Source organism: Ictidomys tridecemlineatus, chromosome 3, assembly GCF_052094955.1.
Source record: "Ictidomys tridecemlineatus isolate mIctTri1 chromosome 3, mIctTri1.hap1, whole genome shotgun sequence".
In the NCBI taxonomy this organism is placed as follows: domain Eukaryota; kingdom Metazoa; phylum Chordata; class Mammalia; order Rodentia; family Sciuridae; genus Ictidomys; species Ictidomys tridecemlineatus.
The window spans coordinates 149,066,649-149,088,302 of NC_135479.1; positions in this window are offsets into that span (position 1 = coordinate 149,066,649).

A 21,654-nucleotide genomic window follows, 5' to 3' on the forward strand; every position below is an offset into this window, starting at 1 on the left:
ATACGGTTAACATGGAGATCCTAACGCAATGCAATAAAGACAATTTATGCACCTGAGCTGATTAGACTGTCAAACACTGCTGAAGAGAAAAGAAGCCGTGAATCTCATGGGTATTGTCTTCAGAGGAATAATTTGCACACCATGACTTCAATATTTCTAGGATCTAAAATGCCAACAGATCCAATGTTAAGGGAGACCTCTGTTGACTTTGTTATATAACAAATAAATTTTTTAGGAAAGGAAATGGGGAGATCTGTATAGATCCCAGATACTGCCCTGAAAAGGAACGCGAACCTCCCTGATACCCTACACTGAAGCATCCTGCTCAATTCTGTACAGGAGGAGGGTTTGGTGTTGCAAGGAGAGAAGGGAAAATGCAAAGAGAGAGGAAGAAACTTAAAGGAAAGTCAAAGAGTATAATTTCCCCTGGGATTGGACTTGGTAAAAAGTTATATAGGGTCAGCACATGTCAGGGAACTATGATTATTTTCTGGCCATGGCTTTAAGAAAATATTTTAGATACTATAGTTCAATAGACCAATCAGAGCATAGGCAGGACTATTGAAATGAGGAGAGAAAGGTGAATAGAGGGAGGAATTTAAAAGGAAAAAAAAAAACAGGTACAGCATTGGCCAGGGTCAGACTATTTCCTCAGAGCAGACAAAGAAACTTATGCAAAATTTATGATGGACTTAGATCTAGGACAGTGCATGCTTTGAAACTCCAGTCAATTTAAATGATGATAAATGTCACTGCTGTCCTCCTTTATGGAGTGATTTGCCCAGTTGAAGAGAAAGATTTCAAACTGTCTTTTTCAAAGAGCAGATAAAAATCACTTAAAATTGGTCATTCAGATTGTCTCATAAGTCTCTCAAGCCATAGAAAGTCATACTTCTTTAAAGAGAACCTACAAATAAGTGATCATATAAGAATAAATTAATGGTCCCTCTAGTCTAGGGCTTGAGTATGATGAAGGTAGTATATTCTTGCAAGATGTTAATCATAAGAGTTTAGAAGAAAAATCTCTATTGTCTTTAATAACCCATCATTGAATTGTCCTTTTGTTAATTTAGTAAGATGTCTTGGAACCTAGCAGCCATAACTATTTCTATTTTACATGGTACTGAAATTCATAGCTCACTTGTATGAAGACAGAGTTGTCTCTATGGTCTTGATTCTCTCGAGTAAAGTTCCAAATCTACTACCTGGTGAACAGCTAAACATTTACCTCATCTTCAAAGTTCAATGCTGTATTATTACATACTTGAGCTTCTTCCCTAGGTGGACTACGGTTGGCGTTAAGGGGAAACCAAGGGGGTGTTTCTAATAGAAACATCAGGCAGTGTTCTTCCTGTTCAGCTGTGCCTTGCTCCCAGGCAGATGTGACCAGAAGGTTCAGTTGTTCAGCTGACATGTCTTATTCCAAGTTATGAGAATAGTCATGTAGCTGCATGGCAAAAGCAAGGAGCAAAAGAGGACATGGTAGCATTGGCACAAAACCATGTATGTACATATGTGGTTGTGAATGCACAGCAGATTGTTAGGGTCTGTAAACAAGTCTAAATGGTGCCTGGCAAAATGCCAAAGGGAGTGGTTTGTGAAGTAACGCCAGTGAGCCATTAAGTGTGGAGATGTCTTATTGGTTGAGTGCTGTATCTAGTTTATGCTAATTAAGATAAGCTGTGTGTAGTGTATAAATACCTCTGCCCCCACCCCTGGTTGTTTTGCTGCAGCCCACTCAGGCAGCAGATCTTTGGAAACACAGTCAACGATAAGAGCTGTTGCCATTAAGAACAACTGGTGACTAGGGGACAAGGGTGGTATAGCTTGGATGTAGAATGTACCCCGAAAGCCCATTTCTTACAGGGTTGTCCCCAGTCCATGGGTATTTGGAGAAGTGGTGTAACCTTTAGGTAGTAAGGCCTGGTGGGAGATTTAAGGTCATTGGGGGTGTGCCACTGGAGGAAATAGAGGAACCCTAGTCCCAGTTTCTTGCTCTTTTGCTTCTGGCCATGAGAGCAAATCCCTCATGATGTGTTTGATAACAGAACTGAAATGTTGGGATTGAGTTTTCTAGGACCTTGGGTTTTCTAGAGTTGGCTAACATAGAATGTGATCTTTGAAACTTGGACTATTGATGCTTCTTCCCTGTCCTTTGGTGACATGGATGACTTGACATATGCTATTTTGCAGTCTTTTATATCTTAAGGCCATTGAGGAGGGGTGCAGATTAAATTTTTTCTTGCAAACCTAAAGTTTATAGATGAAGGATTTTGTCAATCCAAAAAAGTGCTCACATTACAGAAACCCTATTATCATGTAGACATAACACAGGTTAGGGGAGATACATGCCGTGCATTGGCAAAGAGTTCAACCTGCCTCATTCAGCAGTAGGATTTGGGATAGTCCTAGAGAAGAGAAGAAGAAATGAGCTTAATGATATGAGATAAAAAGTTCAGATCTGGGGGAAAAGAAAAAGAGTGACACTTGTACAGGCTTCTTTTCTTTTTCTTTTCTTGGTGGTGCTAAGAATTGAATTCAAGGGTCCTCTACCACTACGATACAGCCCTGAACCCCTTTCCCTCCCGCCTTCTTCTTCTTTTGTGACAGAGTCTTACTAAGTTGCTGAAGCTGGTCTTGAATTTGTGACCCTCCTGCTTTAGCCTCCTGAGTTGCTGGGATTACAGGCATGTGCCCTTACACCCAGCCAGTACTGTAACTACTTGAACTAGCCTGATCTAGTTTATATACTTTATCTTTCTGTTAAACTCCCCATTTTACCCTAGTCCAAGGGGCTTTCTCACAACCCTAGAGGAGTAAGGTGCTGCAGGCCCTAGGGAGCCACACTATGGTTAAGAATATATCCTCAAACTCTTTCTTCTCTAAGTTTCTATTGCATGCTGCCTTTATTCCCTCAGACCCTCTTCTAGTACATGGTAGGGTACATGAATGGTGATGGAGAGTTCATGTTGCCATTTTCCCACCAGAGAGACATGCTATTTTTTTTTTTTTTACCAGACTTTGGGTTTGAAATATTTGAGGCAAGAACTGTGATTGGCCTGGCTGGGGTCACATGATTGGGTTGATCAGCTATTATAAGTGCACTCTCCATAGTCACTCCCACTTTAGATTTGATGTGGCAGAAAGACCTAAAACCAAAACCAAAACAAACAAATAAACAAAAAGCTAGAATGTTATTTTTTTTCAAGGAGGTAAACACTATCAAGGGAAAACAAGTAGCAAAGAATTTATGAGATATAATTTCAAAAGCACTCCCTTATCTCCTCATAGTCCTTGGACTACCTCCAATAGTTAAGAATCTTTAATAAAAACATGTATGAGAAAGGCAACTCATTAAATTGACTTTAAGTTTAAATGACTGATATGCCATGTCTTTCCTGAGATTGGAACCTTTTCCTGGTGTCGAGGAGAAGTAGGTTGGAGAGGGCAGGTTCAGAGCTGCTGAAGGAAGTAGGAAATTGAAATTCAATTCCACTTATGTTCTTTTTAAAGATTCTTCTTTTATTCCTTGCTATTAAATTTCTTCCTTGTAGGCTGTAGAGTTGCTAAGGTATCAATACCACCAATAGGGCCATGTCAGATGCCTTTCTGCATCATAAACATTGTATTGCATGGACTTCTAGAATGTTCCTTAAGTCATTATAAACGGTGGTCCCTGGAGTTGTGCAATGCAGCAGTCTATATCAATGATTAAGTGTGTTTACTTGTTTCTTTTCAAAAGCTTTTATTGCATTCTTAGTGTGTATAATACATACACATATGGAAATTAATAAAAGATTACATTAAATGTCATAAAATCCATTTTCCATACTTGAAATAAAGTATTTTTGGAACACAGCCACACTCATTTGTTTACCTGCTATCTATGGCTGCTTACACATTACTGTGGAGGTAGAAAAGGGGGTGATTGCTTTCCTCCCCATCATAAAGGGTCATGGCAACAATAACAAAGGATGGGGTAACAAGAGGAAAACATCAATTTCATTGATCATAATTTTAAATGAATGGGAACCTTCAGTTTGAAGACCCTCAAAGACTCGGGATGAACCATCCATTTTTATGCTCAGGTTTAATGAAGCATGGACAGCTATGCAAAAATATAACTGGACAAAAAGGGTATGATAATAGATTGAATTGGGGGGAACCCAGCCAGACCTGCCTGTTAACATTTCTCTTGACTTCTCTGTGTAGCATTTTTTCCTCCTGGGTTGGGCATAGGGCCCCTTCTGATATGGGAATTTTATGCCTTACAATCAAGCACGGATGTCTTTATGGTCAACTTTTATACAGAGAGGTGGGGGAAAGTTAGAGTAATATTTTAAATTTAATGGCTGGCTTTGGAGAAAAGGAGTTCTGATTTCTGTGTCCTATTATGGGGAAGAAGAACTCTAGTTTCTGTAGTTTGCCTCGGGGAAGAAAAATGGGTAACAGACAGGAAGGTAGGAAGTCAGAGATAAACTTCACTCCTGAGACCTTCTCTGGGGTATTATTTTCTGACCCCAGCACAACCATGGCAAAGATGGATGGTTATGAGAGAGACTATATGATCCACAATACCTAAAATGTTTACTTTTTGACCCTCTACAGAAAAAGTGTACTTCTGAACCAGAATCTACTCTAAATAGAAATTTCCCATTGATCTAGCAAACTCAGACCTCCACATTATTAGGTATTATATCATAAATAAAATTCTCTGCAACAAAGAATGGTAAAAGTTAAACAGGAATCATGAAAAATTAAAGCTAGAAATGGTATTGTATGCCATAGAGCTTGATTCTTGTGTTTGTCAATAGGGAAACTGAGGCTCAGGGAAGATAGATAACTTGCTCAAAATCACATACCGGGTTAGATTTAAGACTTGAGTGTTGCTCTTCAGTTACACCATTTGGTAGAGCTCCTCATTTCCTCTGTCTGTGCTCTTTTAAAGTTGCCTTCCCTTCATTTCCAAGCTTTTAACCTGCATGAGTCCTTCAGTCAGTAGGATTGTCATGTTCACCTTAATTTTAAGCACTTCATCATTGTGACTGCATCACAGTATCCACAATATGATCATACTAATTATTCTCAACTTACCCACTCTGTCTGTCCTTTTTTCTTAATAACTCCATATGCCCCATCCCTATGTGATGAGTTCTTTATGAATGGCACTTTCAGATTGGCTGCTGAGTATTCCCTGTACTTTTTCATTATTGAACCATCCCCTACCAGATGTTCTCATATTTCTCTTTTATTCCAGAAAGTCACCTTGGATGATGTTGCTACCAGGAAGCCTGCGGTTTTGAGGTATGGAGTTCAGCATATAGTGATTAAGAAATACTGCCCAGTGATTATGTCCCTTTTGCACCATCAGCCTTGATGAAGGCATTGACTGTCTCCTCCCTCATCTTGCTTCACAAACACTCAGCCCAAGTATACAGGCTAAATTTTCCCCAGGCACCCTGCCATATAGGACATCAGAGACTCCTTATAAATTGAAAATGGAAGGACTCCTGTTGGGTTATTGCATCCAGCAGTGTATCCCAGCCTTGAAAACTTTCCATAATGTGGGCAAGGTATCTGTTCAATTGTAAACAAAAAGTTTATGTTCACTTGCAATATAAAATAGTTCAAAACAAAAACAAAAGCCAAAAACAAAATACAATAGGTTAGCAGTCTGAAGGACTAGAGTTTGTATTATTAGGTTTCCTGTATGACTTTAGGTAAGCTGGTTAACCTCTGCGGATCTCAGTTTCCTCATCTGTAAAATGAGGAGATTAAACACAAATAAATCAAACACACCTTCTAGTTAGTGATCATATATTCTGAGCTCCAAATTAGGACATATGCTCTGACTAGTGGAATTATACTTAAGGGGACAATGAGACAAGAGAGATGAAGTATGGAGTATCCTTGAAAATCTGGAACATATGGCTGCCATACTTCCAGTTATAAAATTCTTTGAAATTTAAGGCCCTTTTATTGCTTTTGTGTATTTAAGATCTTTCTAAAATTTATGAGTCATTAATGATCCTGACCACAAATGCTCTTAATTTTTATGCTTCCTAGTTTCTCAGCCTTTACACTGTCACTATATTCTTTGCATCTCAAAGCACATTCCTTCATGCTCTATTCACTCATTGAAAAATAAGAGTTCCTCCTCTGTGCTCCTCCAAGGTTGCTGCACACCTTTCTCCAAATTGTGTCCTGCACCAAGTGTCCAGACAGTAGGAAAAGGAGATCTTAAATATGGGTTCACACTCTGCTCACCAAGGACAGGCCAAATCCACCTCGAGGAAATGTTACAAAGACACCATAGGTACTAGTGGCTTTCCTATGTTAGTTATAGATATATAGGGCTACAAGATAAACACAATCCCCGCCTTCTTAAAAATGATAATTTTTAAGTGGTAAAGTTAAATACTTAGTAAATAATTATAGAAAATGGTAAAGAAGGATGAACAAATTACTAAGAAAATACAGATAAAGCAGTAACTCACTCTCGTGGGTCAGAGAGTGGGGGAAGAAACCTCAGGGCACTCCCTATTGCCTATTACTTCTTCCCAAGGAGGAGAGCTACTATAGATTTGTCATATGCAGGCATACTTGGTGGGTCAGGCTCTTTAGAGGATGGGGCCTTAGTGTCAAGTGTAAATGTGAAACCCTCAGTGGCGTAAATAGCTCTATTTCTCTTCTTCCACAAGATCATAGGGTCAGAATCCATGGCATTCCTGCTCAAGGAAAGAGATCCTGTAACCCAACTACCACTCTCCAACTCCCTCTTCTCTCACACTCTTAGGAGAGGCATCTACAAACTAGAATGAAGTCTCATCAAAAAGTCAGTCGCTATGTCCAAGGGAAATAATTAAGTTCAGGATGGACTTGTTCAAAGGCTTTACTTTAGGTTTGAGATCAAAGCCAAGTAATAAACCTTTCTTTTGACCTACATAGTAATAGTTCCCTTAGCAAACTCTCAAGGTAATTAGTGGTTAATGAAGGGCAGAACCCTAGGATTCAGGGAACTGTTCTCAGCCTCTTCCTATTACTTACTGTTAAGTTTAAGCTGAGTTTTAAAGATGAGCAGGACTTTGCCTGACAAATAAGTTTAAAAGGGATTTATTTTTGAGGAGAAGAATATATGCATTGACTTTAGTTAGCAAATAACTCCATATTTGGGAAACTGGAACAAAGGGTAGGCTGGATAGTTAAGAGCCTTGATGCTCAACTGAAAACATGTATATTTTATCCTCTGGGCAACAGACAGAGCTAATGGAAGTTAGTAAGTGACAGAATGCCATAATTGTATTTCTTTTATAGTGTGAAGGGCAGATTGGAACAGAGAGTAGACTAAAAATCAAAAGTACAGAGTCTTGAATAGGACACTGGATGAGAATGGAGAGAAAGAGCCTGGTTTGAGAGATAGACCTCTTTAGATGTGGGCATGAGGAAGAGGGTCACCACGGAGACTACATGCTGCATACTGATACCCAGAATGTGGTGGAGGGGAGGTAAATTTGTTTTGTGAAAGTGGGGGTCAGGGATTATAGATAATGGTTAATATATATAAGGATTTATTATATATAAAGATTTAGAAATAATACAGTGGGAGGTTGATTTGATTATCGGAGGGAGAACAGGGTGAGATTTGACAGACAATTGTTATTTGATGTGAAAACAAAGACCCATTCAGCTCTGCCACTCAGTCTGACTATTCCCATCTAGTCCTCTAATGAAAACTGTGTGAGCATGCATTTGTACTATGGAGTTATTGCTAGGTGGACAGGGTCAGGGACTAGCACTATAGAGAATGTATTATAATCAGAACAACAATTCTCTGTTATAAGAGACCATTTGCCAGGATGTGCATATAGTTAACTCATTTAGAAACTTAGTAATAAAATTTGACTCTGATCAGGGAAAGAGGTGTTAGACTAACACATTTTTAAAAATATGATAATAGCTGTATTGTTCCAGGCAGTTTATGCACATTCATTTTATTTAATCCTCACAATAATAGTGTAGTAAATATTATTTCTTCATTTTATAGCAAAAGAAACTGAGACTCAGAGATATTAAGTAACTTGCCCAAGGAATATTACTACTAAGTGGCAGAATAATTACAAATCTAGATCCTCCTGGTTCCTTGCTCTTTCCAGGGTAAGATGCCTCTTCTTCTGCCTACTTAAGAAGGAAGGCAATTAGCAGCATCATTTGCATTTAAATAATACATTTGCTAAGCACAACTGATTCTTATCTATTTGTTAATGAAGTGTTGGATTTTATGAAACCTTCCTGGCTTCTAGGTGTTGTGTTTGGTTTTGTTTTGTCCTCCTCATTCTCTGCACTTATTTTGTCTTTCACAGTCTCTGGTGGTTTCAATTCTTGTGAAATCAATTTACCTAGATATTTTACAACAATTTCTGCTCAATTTAAGCTTACTCTTCCTTTTTTGGCTACTGAAATTTTATCATCTACATTTTAGGGACATGCTTCATCCCATTTTAGGGATGTGCTACATGGCATGTAGTAGGTGCTCATTATTATCTGCTCAATGAAGGGGAAGATACAAATTTTAGCTCCTGGACTTAATGATTTTATTCCACACTGTCTTCAAGTGGTCTCTCATCTTCTGTTCTTTCTCCCCACTCACTATTGCTTCTATATTCACTAATATCCCAAGCTCAATATGAACAAAAATGAATCTATTAGCTTCTCTTCTAAGAAGTTCTCCTCCTGTCTTTCCTTACTGGTTATTGGCATTATACCGGGCTAGCTATTTCATTTCTAACTCCTCCTTCCCTGTTTCCCCAATTCTCTTCTATCCACTACCGTCATGCTTATTATAAAAAATCCTCATCAGCACTTGCTGAATTATTTCGATTGCCTCCCTATTGGTCTTTCTGTATACAACATGCCCCTTCTTCAATATGCCTGTCACAGATTTGGTTCTACCTTCCCCTGCTCAACAATCATAAATGCTTGACTCCTCCACATGGTGTTCATGACCCTCCATAACACATACTTGTAGACCTGTCTAGTCTCACCTGGACGACATCCTACCACCTGCCTGACAGCTTCACTAGCGACTCACTTCCGTCTTCATATCCCCATCACTTCCTTCCTTCTCAGCCTTTGCTTATGTAATGCTTTCTCCTTCACAAAGGAAGTGGCATGGGGTTTATACATGATCGACTTTCCCTGCTGGGTTGCCAGGGAGAGAGTGCTTTTCAATCATAGCTTAATGTTTCAGCAGGCATGGACTCAGAATCCTCATCCAGGCACTTCCATTCTCACAAGGAACTGATGTAGGAATTCAGGTAAACCCTCTCTTCCCTGGGGCCCTTGCATGACTTGGTGCCCTTTATCAACTACCAAGTCCAAGTCATCTGTCAAGATCCAGATCAAAGGGCACCACTGCTGTAACACTGTCCCCACCTCCCCTCTGAACTTCTCATTGACCTTTCCCTTATGGGTTTTGTTTGTTTGTGATTGTTTTTTGCTTTACATGGTAAAAATATAGTGGAGGATCAATCTTCCACTAGAGTCCAAAGCACCCTGGGGGTGAAGATGGTCTTTCTGTATACAACATGCCCCCTCTTCAATACGCCTGTCACAGGTTTGGTTCTACCTTTGAAGTGCTAGATTTCACTTTCAAGTTTTCCACTGCTCTAATCACAGTGTAGAGATTAATGTTCATCAATTACTTTCTCACACATTCTGCTTTTATTAAGGACATAATAAGTTTGCTGCTTTTTTTGTACTGTATTTTACTCTCCTGGAGGGCAGGAACCAAGCCTTGTTCATCTCTGAATCTCCCACAGCCCTGAGACTCAGTAAATTGTTATTGGTAGTTCACTGAATAGCTGTCTTCATTCTCTGTCAATGGTCAGTATTGTGTCCAGTTAATATCTTTCAACTGGGATATTTTTGTAAAATATTCTGTTTTTCAGGCTTATTATTTTGGATTGACCTTCTTTCCTAATTAGGTCGAATGATCAAGGATTTACTGAATTTCAAAACCTTGAATGAAGCAATTCAGCAGAAAATCTGCAGAAAAAAGCAGTAACAGGGTAGAGTTTGGAGAGAAAGGGAAGAGGGTGATTCAGAGACAAAGGAGATAAAAGCAAAGAGAGTCAGATGAAAAGAGAGGGTAAGGGAGAAGGGCACATCCTGAGAGTAAGAGCAGAGGAGACAGACAGGGAGAGGCAGGGACCATGGCAGGCAGTGGACAAACAGCCAAGGGAAAACAAAGCTGGAACATTAGAACTTATGCCACCATTAAAAACAAATGATGCTGCTGAAAATAAGAACATCTATGAGGTCTAAGGAAATTTCCTATATGATTTTCATTTCCCTTTTAAGTGTGAGGAAGATAAATGAGAGTAAAAGCAATTTTATTTATTTATTTATTTATTTTGGCCCACAATAAAATATAAATGGGTTGAAACGTGAGATCTTTAAGAGAAATGAAAATAAAGAGGTTATAAAAAGAGAGGAGGAAAATGTATAAATAGAGGGAGGGGTGAAATGAATATAAGGAAAATGGTAGGAGAGAGTAAGGGAAGGGAACTGCAGGCAAGATGACAATAAATTAACATGTTTGTTTGAATACAGAGGCTGCTTGGTGAAGATGAGAGCTCACATCTGCCTTTGATCAGCCACATGGCAGCCTAGTATCAGATCGGAAAGTAAATGAGATGATAAAGTGAAACCACAGTAAGTTTAATATCTTGGGCTGGGGGAAAGCTGGAACGTGGAAGATGGCTGCTTCATCCAGCAAAAAACCCTGCTGGAGGTTTTAGGGCCTATCAGGGCAGGGCCTGGCAGTGGTCCTGATGCCCTCTGTGGCCTTCAGAAGTACAGCAGGGCAGTGAGGACAGAGGGGAGAGTGCTCCGGGGAGACTCCCGGGCTCCAGTTTCCTGAAAGCAGACCTCACTTTGCTGACACAGCCAGGATCTGATGGTAGAGAATTTGCTTAGCTCCAGGGACTTTCTGAATTGGCATTTCTTTACCCCGAGAGGCCAGAACAAAAGATGAAATCATTATTTCAAAGGGATTTTTTTTTTCTTTTCATATCCCCCCTCTTCATAGAGCACTTTCTTTTATTGCTGAATTGCTAGAAAGACTGCTTAATATGTAAATGGGACCACGTTCTACTCACAAGTTTCTTTGCAGATTTCTAGATTGTTTGGAACAAGAACTTTATAATCATAAAGCAACTGCTTGGAAGATTTCTTAACTATATTTAGGACATTAGAGAGTGGCAAAATGACCCATAAACTCCCATATACATAAATTATAAGTATTGCTAACATGATTTGAGATTCTAGCGTGAGCCATGCACTGGCTTATATTACGTTATTTAGCTCATGAGGAAATTGAGGCTCAGAGATATTGAATAACTTGCTTATGGTTATAGGGCTAGGACATGGGAGAAGAAGATGGAGCCTTATTGTTTGCCTTACCATTGCTGTTGCTATTCTGCCTATGATTCTAGTGAATATTTTATCAACTGTGAGAAGAGAGATTTTTTTTCCAAGTTAGGTGTCATTTTTTTTGTTGTTGTTGTTGTTCCAGGGATTGAACCCAGGGGCATTTCACAGCTGAGTCACATTCCCAGCCCTTTTTTATTTTTTATTTTGAGAAAGAAATTCACTGAGTTGCTCAGGGCCTCACTAAATTGCTGAGGCTGGCCTCAAACTTGCAATATTTCTTCATCAGCCTCTTAAGCCATTGGGATTACAGGTGTGAGCCACTATATTCAGCCAGTGTAAGGTTCTTTAATCTGAGAGAACCCAGTAGCTCAAATCATTCCTCTTTCCAAAGAGGATGCATGACTTTGGATGGGACCGTTCCATTTAGTTGGATGCACATTCTAGAGGTGAGCCTCGCCATTTTGTCTGTTTTTAAAGTCAATTGGACAAGAGAAGTTTGAAGAGCTTAGCATACAGAAAACCAAGTCTTGAAAATGGAAGAAGAGCTTCAACAGAAACCAGATACTGTCCCTATCCTCAGCAATTATATAATTTAATAGGGTATTTAGAATGCACATGAACAAAAAGATATAAAAGCATAGAGAAGTCAAGATAGAAGCACAAATTAATATCAAAGAGAACTTCTCCCTCCTGTACATTTCAATGAAGTTAGGGTATGGGGAGGGAGAAGTCCAGGGTGGGGTGTTTTTCTACACTTTTGCCATATTGGGGGAAGTTTATGTATGAATGTGTGATGAGGGAGGTAGTAGAGAAAGGAGAGACTAGAAAAATTAAAGAGCTTATTGTTGAGTCTCAGTGTAACAGTCATAAATTGCTCATCTGGAGATAAGTGAGCTTTAAGATCTAAAAGAAAATCACAAATAGACAAAAGAATGGGAGCTAGGCATGGGTACTGAAGCAGCTCTGTAGTGATCCATGCTAAACTGCTTGAAGGATAGATAGCTCAGGATATCCTTCTGTGGGACAGCACATGAGGCGTTTGTCTTAGAGGGGTTTTCTTTAGAGGAAAGGCAGTTAGCAGTAGAAGATATGACTGTCTACAATCATGAAGCTTTATTGTAACTTAAAAGGACTCTGGCTAATTCCACTATACAAGATAATATAAAATCCAACTCAATACATCAGACCTCTAAAATATCAACACTAAAGAAAAATACTTTTTAAAAAAATTTATTTATTTATTTCAATTAGGTATATGTGACAGCAGAATGCATTTTGATCCATTGTACACAATTGCAGCACAACTTTAGATGTCTACGTTTGTACTTGTTGTCGCGTTACACCATACGTGCAGTCCTAAACATATACGTGGGGTAATGATATCCATCTCATTCCACCATCTTTTCTGCCCCCATTCACCCTCCTTACCTTCCCTCCCTTTTGCCCAAAGTTTCTCCACTTTTCCCAGGCCTCCCCTTTCCCCATTTTGTATCAGCATCCATTTATCAGAGAGAACATTCAGGCTTTGGTTTTATGGGATTGGCTTACTTTGCTTAGCATGATATTCTCCAACTCCATCCTTTTGTCTGCAAATTTTATAATTTTGTTCTCTTTTCATGCTGAGTAATATTCCATTGTATATATATACCACAGTTTCTTTATCCATTCATCCATATTCAAGAGCATCTACGTTGCTTCTACCGTTTAGCTATGGTGAATTGAGTTGCTATGAAGATTGAAGTGGCTGCGTTATTATAGTATGCTAATTTTAAGTCCTTTAGGTATAGACCTAGGATTGGGATAGCTGGGTCAAATGGTGGTTGCAGTACAAGTTTTCCAAGGAGACTCCATACTGCTTTCCAGATTCATTGCACTAATTTGCAGTTCCACCAGCAATGCATGAGTATGCCTTTCCCCTCCACATCCTTACCAACATTTATTGTTGTCTGTATTCTTGATATCTCCCATTCTGACAGACGTGAGATGAAATCTTAAAGTAATTTTGATTTGCATTTTTCTATTTACCAAAGATGTTGAACTTTTTTTTCATATATTTGTTAATCGATGTATATCTTCTTCTGGGAAGTGTCTGTTCAGCTCCTTAGCTCATTTATTGATTGGGTTGTTTATTTTTTTGGTATTAAGTGTTTTGAATTCATTATATGTCCTGGAGATTAATACTCTATCTGATGTATGAGTGGCAAAAATTTGTTCTCAAAATGTTGGCTTTCTGTTCACCTCATTGATTGTTTCTTTTGCTGAGAAGAAGCTTTTTAGTTTTGAGTCTATCACATTTATTAATTCTTGATTTTAAGGAAAAGTTCCTTTTAAAATAAAATAATTAACATTAGGCAAATATGTTGTTCTTTGTTTTGAAAGGTTAATCTGATAGATTTTATTGAACACTCCACCTCAATGAAAGAGAACACAGCTTATTTTAAATTGCTTGTGAAATATTTACTGATTATGTATAAATCCCCAAATAAAACTTCAAGAATAATTCTGGGGGCCGGAGATGTGATTCAAGTGGTAGCGTGTTCGCCTATCATGCGTGAGGCACTGGATTCGATTCTCAGCACCAAATAAAAATTAAAAAAAAAAAGATATTGTGTCCACCTAAAACTAAAAAAATATATAAAAAAGGACTTCTTCTGTGATTTAGAGATAGTTCAGGTGAAATTGTCTGATCACATTGTACTCAACAGAAATAGAAAATTAGCAACAAAAAACCCAGCATCCAAAAATGTTGAATTCTCTATTATACAATAAACAGATCTTGTCCCAAAGAAATCTTGCTCAAAGTTAAAATTGCACAATATCTTTAAAAAACATGTTTTTTAAATGAACATATCAAAACTCACAGAATTTGGCTAAAATTTCACTCAATGGAAAATTCTGGGCCTCAAACATTTCTATTACTAAATAAAAAAAGTGGAAACCAGAGAAGAGGGGAAGATTATATTTTACATCATTTGCTTTTTAAATTTTGCACCATCTCCACACTACTGAGGTTAGTGGGAATGTCTTCATGTGTTTGTATGCTATTTATTACTTTTCATTCTTCTTCTATTCATGTGTTTAACTTATTTATATTTAGGCTGTTTGATAGGCTTTTAAAAGTTACTCATATAGTTTTCCCTTCCTTAATGTCACGACATTAAAAAGAGGCAAAAATGTTTTTCTGGTGTCAGTGTCATTGTGTCATTGAAGACTGGAAATCTAAAAGGAGCCAACCTTTTAGATTAATTGAAACACTAACACATCCTCTGTTCTGGGTAGCAGCATATGGTGTGAGACTTGTGAAAGCTAACAAAATGAAATGAACAAGGGAAACTAGGAATGGGTGATTCTCAGAGAGCTCTCTAGAGGTAAATTTTTAAAGGGGTCTTATTTTTCTTTGATTGGTGCATGTAAGTCATACAGAATCATGGGTTTCAGAATGGTTGTGAGAATAGTTGTGACACACATACCCTTCTCCTCCCATTTCCTCACTCTATCCTACTGGTCACCCTTCTACTTTCCCTATTTTCCCCCCTCTAGTTTCCACATATGAGGGTCCTTTTTTTCCTGAGTCAGGCTTATTTCACTCAGATTTAAAGTTTCCAGTTCCATTCATTTTCCTGCAGATGACATGATTTTATTCTTCTTTGTGGTTGAATAAAACTCCATTGTGTATATCTGCTGCACTTTTCTTTATTTATTTTATTGACGGACACCTAGGCCTATTCTGTAACTTGGCTATGGTGAGTTGTGCTGCGATAAACATGGGTATGCATGTATCTCTGAAGTATTCGGACTTCAATTCCTTTGGGTAATTGAAAGGAATTTCAAAGGGAAGAGAGAAGTAACTCAAAGGGCAATGACTACAGAGGAAGGAACGGCCAGAATGTATGTCAGGGAAAGTACTACTCCAAGTAGGAAAGCAAGATACATGAGATTATCAGGAGAGGGCCACAGCCCACCATTCTGGAGGCTTAGCAGGGCCAAAGACTCAGCAGTGAGGTTCCAGATGTCAAGGAGCAGGAATCAAGTCCTGATTGTTGAAGATAAATAAGAAATACAAGATGTGCAGAGTGAGGCGATCGATTGAATGTAAAGGTTCAAATGCCAATAAAGACTCAGTAAATGACCAGGCTTAAAAATTCTATTGTACAATGAATATCTTGTTTTCTCATATATTTTTTTTAATAAAGGGAAAATTATTTTGTCATAAAGAAATAAAAACAAGTTCTCTAAAAGTTATAAAATACAACAGTACATAAGGACTTGAAAGTTGTAACACTAAAGAAAAGTACTTTTTAAAATAAAAATGATAAACATTAGGCCAATATACTGTTCTATTGTCAATATAAATAATTTCCTTCAATTTCCAGGGTGGCCCAGTGGTTAGCAGAATGAGTTCTGAATTTAGAAAGCCTGAATGAAATTCAGATTCCCTTTCTAATTAGCTGATGACTGGACAATTACTCAACCACTTTAAATCCACATGTGGCTAGTAGTTACTTACCTCACAGTATTATTGTGATGATTGTATAAAATAACTAATTTAAAAGCATGTAATAGAATTATTTCATCCCATAGAAAGAACACTAAAAGTATTAACTATTTTCATCATTATTCTAACCTAGTACTGTCTTAATATGTAGGTCTATAATTACTTTTATATTTAGATGTTTCATGGAAAAGAATGTTCTAAAAAAATAGATACTTGAACATATTTACATTTTGTAATTCAATGATCAACCACAGGGAAATGTGTGGCAGTCCCATATGCAAACCTACTAAGTAATTAAATATTAACAAGATCAAACCATCTACTTCACCTAATTGGGTCATACTTGATATATTTAAAAGTGGGTGCTTGCCATAAATTCATACACTTTTTAGAATGAACTTGAAAACATGGAACCTTGAACTGAATATGCTTTTGAAAATAACTGGACTCAAAGTTGGCGGTTGGCATCTTTTCCACTGTACTTTACGGATCAACACATTAGCCAATCAATTGATCCTTTACCGCCTTTTACTTTTGATCCTTCTACCATTATTCAAATCTGGCCAGAACTCCTCTCCAGTTTAAAATATTTACTCTCAGCAGCAAATTACCCTTTCAGAACTAGGTCCATTATATTCTTTGTGACTGCTTTGGGATTTTCAGGGATAAAGTTTTTAATCCCAGTAACATCACATGTTTGTTCTTTCAGAGAGCTTTATTTTGTGCTGAAGTTTGTGGGTTTCCTGCTGATGTCAGTTGAACATTCATACATATTCAGCACTTCGCCCCTGTTTGAGTTGGTAGCAAGAGTCCTCGGTGTTTGCACTTTCCATTATGATGACCATTGTGATCAGGATCACTGACATCAGCACATTGTCCATTACTGTTTCATGGTCATTCATTCAGAACCAGGCACATGCTAATGCTGATGAGGAGGCCTAGACACACAGGCTATGGTCCCTGGCTTAGAAAAAAGCCACCATGGCTCTAACGAGCAAATAGACACATAAATATCAAGATTCAGACAATAACTCCAGATAACTACAAGTATTCTGGGGCTGAGTTTCCAAGGCCAGGTACCTGGGAAACCTTTTCTCAGGCTCTTTTAACATGCCTGCCATAGATGGATAATAGAGTTAGCTCTATAAACTAGGCAAGAGGCAGGATCAAGTGATTATGTTGTCTCTCCTTCTGACTGAGAAATATGAAATTAGTCCTTTACTTTTGTGGATAATATTTTCTGAGAATATGATGGAAGTTCAACAACAGACTTAACATGTTTGATGGCTGATTTTGTTTCTCAAAAGAGTTGAAAAATTTTATAAGATTGGTTATTTCATCTAGTCTTTTAGGTGTAATTTTCATTGAAAATATTTCAGTATTTTGTATGTATATGTGTATATATATACATTCCTATGTGCATATATATTCTTCTTTCATTAGATTTACTCCCAACTGATCAATTTAATTAAATGAGCATCCAGTTGAAACTTAAAGATTCACTGCTTTCAGTCTCATGATTTCTGCATTTGTCTAAATGTTATAATTAGTTTTATGAGCATAAATATTCTGCTTGTGTGCATTTTGTTATGTTTTCCACTCATTTTTTGTAAAGCATGTGTCAAAAAAATTTTTTTTCACCCCTTTTCAAGTAACATCAGGAAGCATAGTAAGTAAGACAGATGCAAAGTGGAGCTGCAGTGAAAGATGAGTGTTGATGGGGGTCTGGAACTCTGACTCTGGGATGCCCTCTCTGTGCTTTACCTTGTCATTTCCTGCAGTAGTTATGGAGTAGCCCCGTTCAGTCTTTAAATATATCATTATGTTTGTGTTCACACTTCATTGTGTAGAACCAGTTGTGACAGTCAAAATGAGACCGCTGGGGGACAAGTATCCCTTCTATGCTGATGCTTTGAAATGCACATTCCTCAACCAATTTAAGAAAATCCATTTTTTGGTATATAAAATATGGTGTCAACATATCGTACACCTGATCGATATGATTTCCTTTTTTCCTGTTAGAATAAAAGTCTAAATTCTAGTAAGCACTGCTCATCTCCATCTGCATATCTGTATTGGAGAAGGCAGGATATGCAAGGCAAGTAACAGAAATGCCTCCCATAGGCTCATCTGGTTGTCTTTTTCACCTTTGAAATGCTCTTTATTTTCATTTTCACTCTACTTTTCAATATATTTTTTTAGGCTCACATTGGCTCTTAGATGGATTTCTTAATCTTGGTTCTTCTTGGACTTTGCATGGACTGAATCATGGTTATGCTAGGAAGAAGAAGCATAAAAACATGCTGTTTATATCGGTTCCAACAATACAGGCTCAAGTGCCTGACAGAATTTCTCTTACCGTTCACCATGGAGAGAAAAGACTAGTTAACACTTCGCCCTCTCATTTCTTTCATCTACCTGGCAGATCTCTGCATGGCTCTGCTCCTTTTACAGCTCAATTAGAAATAGAAACATCAGAAGGAAAACAGTACATTTCCTCATCGCTGTTCATACGTGACCAATGTCCTTTCCTGACAGTCTGGAAAATGATACCAGGCACACATTCCTCTAAGATAATGCTGTTACATTTACCTTGTAGGTGCCCTCATCATCGTTAGACTCCCTTTCAAATTAACTGCCAAAGTCACAAAGAATCTCTTTGATGACCTGTTTCCCCTTCAATGGATACTTCTCTTTTGTTTTTGTTTTTCATTTTTTTTAAATTGAGATGAAATTCACAGAACAATTAATTATTTTCAAGTGAATCATTCACTGACATTTAGTACATTGACAATGTTGTGAAATCAGGATCTCTATCTAGTTTCAAAAATATTTTCATAACCTCAAAAAAAAAATCTTGAACCCATTAAGCAGTTGCTCCCCATGTCCCGTTCCCCCAGTCCCTGACAACCACCAGTCTGTTTTCTGTTTCTGTGCATTTGCTTATTTGGGATATTTCTTACAAATCAATCATAATATGAGGTCTTTTGTAACTGACTTCTTTCACTTAGCATGTCTTTAAAATTTGTCTATGATGTAACATGCACCAGTAGTTCATCTTAAAAGACTGAGTAAGTCTGTTTTGTGTGTGCTGGTGTGTGTATGTATACAGCACAATTTATTCATACATTCAACTGTTGAGGAACATTTGGGCTGTCTTCACCTTTTGGCTACTATGACTGCTGTGAATGTGGGTATATTTTATATGAGTACTGATTTTTAATTCTTCTGAGTGTATACCCAAGAGTAGAGTCACTGAAGCATAAAGTAATTCCATGTTTAACTTCTTGAGGAACTTCCATACTGTTTTCATTTACCACAGTGTTTGAACCACTTTACATTCCCATCTGTGTATATAAGGGTTCCATTTTTCCCATATGCTCACCAACATTTATTTTCCATTTTTTAAAAATCATATCCATTATAATGGGCATGAAATAGCATCCAATTCTGCATATCAGCTTATCTTCTTTTGTCTTTCCTTCCAATATCCTATATTTTCTTTAAACATAATTTTACTGAAGTTTCCTTAAAACATGTGCCAAGTGTCACTCTTGTGTCTGTGAGAAGACCAGCTTGAGTTGGCTAGAAAGAGATTGGGAATAGAAGCCTAGCTAAGCTTGGGTGGTTTGGAAGATCCTACAAGCCCAAGCAAGCAAAGAATCAAGCAATCAGTTTACTAGAGGGTGTGGTGGGCAGAATTTTTAAATGTTCTTCAAGATTCTCTTTCCCTCTTGATTTTGCCTTGTCTAATCACCTCCCCACATTTGATGATGTCACCTTGAATAAGACTACCTGGAGGTTCTACAGATAGCCCTCCTACTAGAGAGTATCTGTTGGCTTTGTAAAAGCAAGTTCCCTGTTGTGAGAGGTCTGCCTGGCTAGGACCTAGGAGCAACCCCCATCAGGCAGGAAGTGGGAATCACTGTCCTAAGCTGAAAGGAACTGAATTCTGCCAACTATCTGCATGAGGTTGGCAGAGAACCATGAGCTCCAGATGAGAACTGAGTCTGGCTAATACTTTAATTTAAATCTATGAGACCCTAAGCAGAAAACTCATCTAGGTTCAACTGCACTTCTTACTTGCAGAACTATGGTAAATTTAATTGATGCATAATATTTGTCAATCTTTATGGAACACATTAAAATAATTTGGTACATATGTACAATGTATAATAAATCAGAGTAATAAGCCTTTCCATCATTTCAAACATTAGTGTTTTTTAATTTTTTTTTTGTAGTTGTAGATGGACAGCATGCTTTTAATTTTATTTGTTTCATTTTTATGTGGTGCTAAGATTCGAACCCAGTGCCTCACACATGCTAGGCAAGTGCTTTGCCACTGAGCTACAGCCTCAGCCTCCAAACATTAATCATTTTATGTGTTGGGAACCTTATACTCTTCAGTCATTCTGAAAGATAAATATTTTTAACTAAAGCTACCCTTCTATGCTATTAAAAAAAGAAGTAATTTTTCCTCTGTTGTCATCCCTTACTGAACTTGTTATCACACACCCCAGTCCTACCCAGTTTCCAGTGACCATTATTCCATTCCATTCTTCTACAGAATTCATTTATGAGTTTTCATAAATGAGTGAGAACAGGGGTATTTGTTTTTCTGTGTTTGATTTATTTCACTTAACACAATGTAAATGGATATTATTTTAAATTGTTTTTATTACAGCAGTAGAAAATTAATACAGGGGCTATCTAAAACACTTAATAATTAATAATTAGAATAGCATGGACACTGTTCACTCACAAAGATACTATACTGGTCATGAATGATGCCCCTGTTATCCCAGGACATATAGTATTGGTTTCACTGACAGCCCACCAGACTTGAGGGCTTTGCAGTCATCCTGGCACAGGGATGATCTGTTTCTAGTATCTGATCTAGTATAATCTGGTACTAGGGCCTCTTGGTACTTGCTTGGTATACTTTTTGCAGGAACCATGAAGTCCCTCAAAGTTGGTGATCAGAATATAGTAGGCATGGATACAAAGTGTTCAGAAAAGAGACCACATAGGTGACTCAATCATTATCCGGAGTTTTACCTCCACCAAATTTTGCAATACCTACAAACCCAGTGACAAAGCTATTAGATTTAAAGTTTATGTTTTAAACCACATCTTGTTTCAGAGCCATGTAAATGAAATATAGCAAAATATTCAAAAATGACAAAACATGGGAAACAACAATAACAGCAAAATAGAGTTTGTAGAAGTGGTTAATTCTACCATTTACTCCTTGAGGTAAGCTGTCTTCCAAACTGGGTTTTTCATCTGTCTTTTTTCATTTACTCCTTTCACTTTTATTATGTAACATATTTGAATAGTTTCCATGCAAATTATTTTCATCTTGTTCATGCTTATCATGAAAAGCTCTGTTCACACATTGTATTTTCTCTAACATAGTGTCCATCAATTCTCATAGATCTTTGATGATAAAAAAAAAAGTTCCTCAGGCATAAAGATTAAAAGAAGGCAAGTTATGTATAAGGCTCACACTTCTGTTCAGTAACATTAAATGCAAAGAAAGAAAGGAAGAAAGAAAAAAATGAGGGGCAAAGTAAGGAAGACAGGAAGGAAGGATGCGAGGGAGTAGCCAGGCAAGGAAGAAAGATTCTGAGGAGGTGAGGTGATCTATACATTTTATAAACATTCAAATTTTTGTTGAGGTATGAAAATAATAAGCAGATACCCTTAAACATGGAGGAACTCAT